Source organism: Schistocerca americana, chromosome 1 (assembly GCF_021461395.2).
Source record: "Schistocerca americana isolate TAMUIC-IGC-003095 chromosome 1, iqSchAmer2.1, whole genome shotgun sequence".
Classification (NCBI taxonomy): domain Eukaryota; kingdom Metazoa; phylum Arthropoda; class Insecta; order Orthoptera; family Acrididae; genus Schistocerca; species Schistocerca americana.
The window spans coordinates 151,983,740-151,990,163 of record NC_060119.1 but is presented as its reverse complement, the minus strand read 5'-3'; positions in this window follow the sequence as shown (position 1 = coordinate 151,990,163).

Below are 6,424 nucleotides of genomic sequence, written 5' to 3'. Positions count from 1 at the left end.
CTCCTTCTTTGTATGCGGACGACTTCTGCATCTCATTTAGCTCCACGACAACGGGAGTCGCCGAACGCAGGCTGCAAGTAGCTGTTTGCAAGGCAGCATCATGGGCTCTGACTCATGGTTTTCAGTTCTCTGCAGCCAAGACTCGAGTTATGCACTTCTGAAGGCGTCGGATGGTCCACCCTCATCCTGAACTTTACCTCGACGGCCACCTGCTTGGAATGGATTACACTTGCCGCTTCTTAGGACTCGTCTTTGATGCCCGGCTCACATGGGTTCCTCATACTACTCAGCTGAAGCAAAAGTGCTGGCGGCACACTTGCCGCTTCTTAGGACTCGTCTTTGATGCCCGGCTCACATGGGTTCCTCATACTACTCAGCTGAAGCAAAAGTGCTGGCGGCACCTCAACGCACTCTGCTGCCTGAGCCACACCTCTTGGGGTGCGGATCGCTGCACGCTGTTGCGATTATACAGTGCCCTTGTGCAGTCCAGGCTTGCTTATGGGAGCCTGGTCTATGGGTCTGCATCACCCTCAGTGATGAAGTTGTTAGACCCCATACACCACTGTGGGGTTCGGCTTGCAACTGGCGCTTTTCGTACGAGCCCCATGGATGGTCTCCTGGTGGAAGCCAGGGTTCCCCCGCTGCGAATTCACCGCCATCGACTGCTCACCGACTATGCTGTCCACGTGCATTGCTCGCTGGGCCATCCCAATCGTCGCCTGCTTTTCCCTGCCATGGTCTTCCATCTTCCCGAACGGCGACCTAGGTCTGGGCTTTCCATAGCTGTCTGCGTCCAGTCCCTGCTGTCGGAACTGGTTTCGTTCCCTCTTCTGCCTCCCTTCCGGGTCCGCGCACCTACGCCTCCCTGGTGTTTGCCCCGGCCGTCCGTCCGTCTGGACTTGGCACAGGGACCCAAGGCCTCGGTTCTGCCTGTCGCCCTCCGTCGCCGTTTTCTTGCGCTCCTCGCCTCCTTTTCGGGCTGTGAGACTGTCTACACTGATGGTTCCCTGGTTGATGGTCGCACTGCCTACGCTTTTGCTCACGCTGCCCATGTTGAACAGCGCTCCTTGCCGGCTGGCTGCAGTATTTTTACTGCAGAGCTGGTGGCCATATTGCGCGCTCTTGAGCATATGTGTTCGTGCTCAGTTACATCCATCGTCATCTGCAGTGACTCCCTGAGTAGCCTCCAGGCAATCGACCGCTGCTATACCTCTTCACCTCTGGTGTCCTCTATTCAGGAGTCTGTTTCCACCTTTACCCGCTCTGGTCGTTCGGTGGTTTTTATTTGGACACCAGGTCACGTTGGCATCGCGGGGAACGAACGTGTCGACAGGCTGGCCAAAGGGGCGATCGAAGCCCCAGCTTTGGAGATCGGCCTTAAGGCTCGCGATCAGCAGCTGGTGTTGCGGCGTAAGGTGCTTGGGATGTGGACTGCTGAGGGGCGTGGCATGACATCCCCGAATAAACTGCGGTCTGTCAAGGAGACGACCGATGTGTGGCGCTCCACCCTGCGGCCTTCTCGCACAGGGACTCTGTCATCTTGTGTCGGCTGCGCATCGGCCATACCTACCTGACGCACGGCCATCTTTTGCGTCAGGAGGATCCCCCCCCCCCCCCCCCCCCCCCCCTGTGTTGGTGTGGGTCCCGGCTGATGGTCGCCCACATTTTATTGGAGTGTCCTCGTCTGCGCACCCTCCGGCAGTCTTTTAATCTCCCAGGCACTTTGCGTTTGATTTTATGCGACGATGCCTCCATGGCTGACAATGTTTTACATTTTATCCGTGGTAGTCCTTTTTATGGTTCCATTTAGGGAGGTCCTGCACCTTTCCCTTTCTGTGTCTCTTGTCCTCGAGTCTCTCATATTTGGTTACAGATTTTAGTGTGTCGTAAGATGGTTGACTCTTTCCCTTTTTTTTTTGTTCTCGTGGTCAGTCAACCAGTCTCCCGCCATCTTCTTTACATCTGTTACTTTCTGTCTGGTGTTTATCTGTACTCTTCTTGTTTGTAGTGTTCGTTGCCTAATTTGTGTTCTTTTAGTGCCTGGGTGGGAGTTACCTTCCCCTTGGTGTTTTACCTGCTCCTCGAATTTATGTCTCGCCTGTTTTTGGAATGGGGGACTGATGACCTTAGCTGTTTAGTCCCCTTTAAACATCCCAACAACCACCACCACCACCACCACCACTCTGCACACGGAGCCCCGAGACATTGCCCAGACTATGGCAGCGTATTTTGCCACAGTGACTGCAACAACCAGTCAGGATCCAGTTTTCCAGCGCCATAGAGTGGTTGCTGAGAGATGTAGTCTGAACTTCCAGGCCACGTCTCATTAAGTTTACAACTGGCCATTTTCTATGTTGGAGCTGGATTCTGCATTGTCTGGTGCTCGTGACACATCCCCTGGTCACGACAGGATCCATTACAGTATGCTATGGCACCTCACAATGCGCAACAGAGAACTCCTCCTCGCACTTTTTAATGACATTTGGGCGTCGGGTCACTATCCTGACGCGTGGCATGAGGCAGTTTTATTCCCTTTTTTAAAACCTGGGAAAGACCGCACAAGCCCAAGTAGCTACCGTAGTATTGCCCTCACTAGTTGCATAGGGAAGACCTTGGAGCGGATGGTCAACCACTGCCTTGTCTGGATGTTAGAATCCTGGCAACTCCTTAGTCGCTTTCAGTGTGGGTTCAGGAGGTTTCGCTCCACCTTCCATAACTTTGCCCTCCTGGAGGCGGCTATACAACAAGCTTTCCTGCGCCGTCATCACCTTCTAGGTGTATTTTTCGACATCGAGTAGGCCTACGATACCACTTGGAGGCGTCTCATCCTGGGGCAGCTTCACGAATGGGGTTTTCGTGGTTGTCTTCCTCTTTTCATTCAGTCTTTCCTCTCGCCACGATATTTTAGATACCGAATTGGTGACGTCCTGTCTGATCGCTTTGAGCAGGAGAATGGTGTCCCTCCGGGGTAGCGTTTTAAGTGTGACTCTCTTCGCCATCGCTATTAATAGCATTACATCCATAGTGAAAAGTCCTGTCCAGTGTTCTTTGTTTGTGGATGATTTCTCTTTGTTCTGCTCTTCTTCAAGCCTTGCAACGACAACTCGTCAGTTGCAACTTACGATTAGGCGTTTGGATGACTGGGCGCAGAAGAGTGGTTTTAAGTTTTCCACCGAGAAGTCTGTATGTGTTCTTTTTAACCGTTTTCGTTCGATTTTAACCTTTCCTGAGTTGAGGATGAGGGACACCATTCTTACTTTTAAAGACATGGTGAGATTTCTGGGACTAATTTTTGACTCGAAGCTCACGTGGTTACCTCATCTTAAAGACCTGAAATGGCGGTCACTTAAGGCTTTAAGTATTTTAAAATGTCTTAGCCATAGTACATGGGGAGCTGACAGGGCTTGTCTGCTCCAGTTTTACAGGGCGTTAGTGCGATCTCGGCTCGATTATGGGTGCAGGGTGTATGGGTCTACGAGGCCTTCTTACTTAAAGTTTTTGGACGTTGTGCACCATGAAGGGCTTCGGTTGGCCACTGCGGCATTCCGAACTAGCCCCATACCAAGCCTCTGTGCAGAGGCTGGTGAACCGCCACTTCATATGCGGCGACGGCTACTTACAGTGCGCCAGGCGTATAAAACTTTGTCCACACCATACACACCTGCATACCATACCGTTGCTCAGCCTTCTCTGGCACGATTGTATCATAACCGGCAACGTGCGACGCAGTCCTATGGGATTCGCGCACAGGATTGCCTCGGTGCGATGTCTATGGCTGGTCTTCGTGTTTTACGTCGGAGCAGATCTCCACCTTGGCTCCTCCGGAGACCCAAACTTATTTTAGATTTGACTAATTTTAAGAAAGATGGCACACCAGATTTTACGTTCCAATCTCTGTTTTTTAACATTTTAGATGTGCATCACGGTTTCACTGTCGTTTATACTGATGGCTCCAAACAGGAGGCTTTCCTTGGCTGTTCTGTGGTGTTCCCTGATCATGTTACCAGGATACGCCTCCCTGTTGAATATAACGTTTTCGCAGCGGAGCTCCACTCGATCCTGAAGGCACTGGAGCAGATGCATCGTGTTCGGGGCGATCGATCTCTTCTCTGCTCCGATTCTCTTAGTGCCTTACAATCACTGCAGAACCTATACCCGACTGAGGAGATGGTCCAGTTGATACATGACCAACTGTACTTGCTCCAACAGCGGGGTAAAGAGGTATCCTTCTGCTGGGTGCCTGGTCATGTCGGCATATGGGGCAATGAACGGGCTGATCCGGCTGCCAAGGAGGCCTTCAGAGAGCAGGATGTGGTCCAGTGTCCTATCCCCTTGCAGTCAGTCATCGCTGCACTCCACAGGAAGTGCATGGATTTGTGGGAGGACGAATGGCTGGCGGTGACGGCCGATAAACTGCGGTCGGTCAAGTCAACCACTCGGCCGTGGCGTTCCTCCTGCCGGTTGCTCAGGTGGGAAGAGGTGGCCCTCACACGTCTGTCCTCTGACGCATAGCTATTTATTACAGCGGGAGGATCCTCCGTTTTATGATGCTTGTGGTGTGCACATCTCTGTCCGGCACATTTTAACGGACTGCATTTTATACCGTGATGCAAGGGCAGAATCACAAGTTGATGGGGATCTGCCTTGTGTTTTAGCTAACGATGGGACGTGTGTGTCTAGGGTTTTTAAGTTTTGTCATGTGTCTAGACTCTGGCCTAAACTTTTAGGCTGAAGGTTTTAGTGTATTGCAGAGTGGATGACTCCTCACTTTTTTCCTTGCGGTCAGCCAGCCACTTCCATCTGCTACATTGTTTTAGCTCCCTCTACCATTTTCTTCCTGTGTTGTCCGTGTTTTACTGCTGACGCCCTGCTTCATCCCACGCTTCGGTGTGGGTGAGCACTTATTTTTCAATGATTGTTCCCCGTGTTTTATGTTCCGTTTTATGTAAATGTTCTGAGTTTTTTTTCTTGACACCCGTCTCTCTATGTTACTGAACGGGCACTGAAGACCTTGCTGTCGTGTGACCACAAACCCCTCTACTACTACTACTACTACTACTACTACTCGGGGGGGGGGGGGGGGGAAGGAGGACGGGGCTGGGCCTTTTTGGAAGCAGAGGAGGCAGGGGTGCCACTAGGGCGTTTGGTGGCGACAGAAGGGTGAGAGGAGGCATGTGGGACAGGAGCAACTCGGAGGTGGCAGGAAGTGGCAGGTCCTGGCGTGGATGCTGGAGCTGGCGTCAGAGGTGGGAATGGCGATGGTGAAGGTGACAGCAATGATGAAGATGACGGCAATGGTGCAGGCGAGGGCGAGAGTGGGGCGTGGAGCATGGCCCTCTGGGCCACGACCCTAGCAGGGGCTATAGTAATAGGGTGAGGGAGGGGTGGGAAAGGATCAGAGGTGGAGGCATAGGAGGAAGTAGCTGGGGATAGGGTGATAAAGAGCGAAAGCGAAGAGAGAGTGAGTAGTGAAGGGATGGGGTGAGGGGGGGGGGGGGCGGCGATTGGGCACACCACATAATTGCGGTGGTGGCGGCGGAGGGAGAAGTATATACTATTGCGGTGGTGGTGGTGGTAGTGGTAGTGGTGGTGGGGGTTGGCATGACGACAAGGAGGAATAGAAACAGGACATGACGAAAAGTACAGAAGAAAACAAGGGACCCACGGAGACAGACGGACGAAGACGGACGAAGACCGATGGAACGCCGACTGGGGCGGGAGGCCTGTGGGAGGCGACCGTAGGCAGGAACGCTGGCTGGCTGGCTGGCAGGATTGCTGGCTGGCTGGCAGGAACGCTCGCTGGCTGGCTGGCAGGAACGCTGCATCTGCTGCTGCCGTGGGCTGGACCACCGCTGCTGCTGCTGCCAGCTGCTGCTGGCTGGACTGCTGCTGGCTGGCTGGCTGGACTGCTGCTGGCTGGCTGGCTGGCCGGCCCTGCAAAAACCCTAACGCTTCGATCAGAGGCCAATGCCACTATCGAAGGGCAGTACTCATAACGAGGTACCGGCGGAGAAGCCCAACGGAGCTGATAGCGCCCCTTAAATGCACGTGAACAGGCAACCTTTCCGCTTTCCCACCAGAGGGAGACACCAAAGCTGCGATTACCACAGCGGCACCACCGCCAGAAACGGAGGGCGACTCTTTCACACTACGCACTGCGGCGCGCTCTTCAAAACAGCAATTTTTTACCACGGCTCAATGGTTACTAGAGTCTTGAAGAAAAAGTATAGCATTTACTTTCTTATCAGTTTCTGTAGAAGAAAATCAGTTAAATTGCAAGGAAATAGTTTTTTTTTTTTTTTTTTTTTTTTTTTTTTTTTTTTTTTTTTTTTTTTTTTTTGAATAGCGATATCATTTGCTGCCTCATTTGAACGAAGAAACGGCAGAAGAATGTCCTACGCACAACTCACAAGTAATTTAAGTA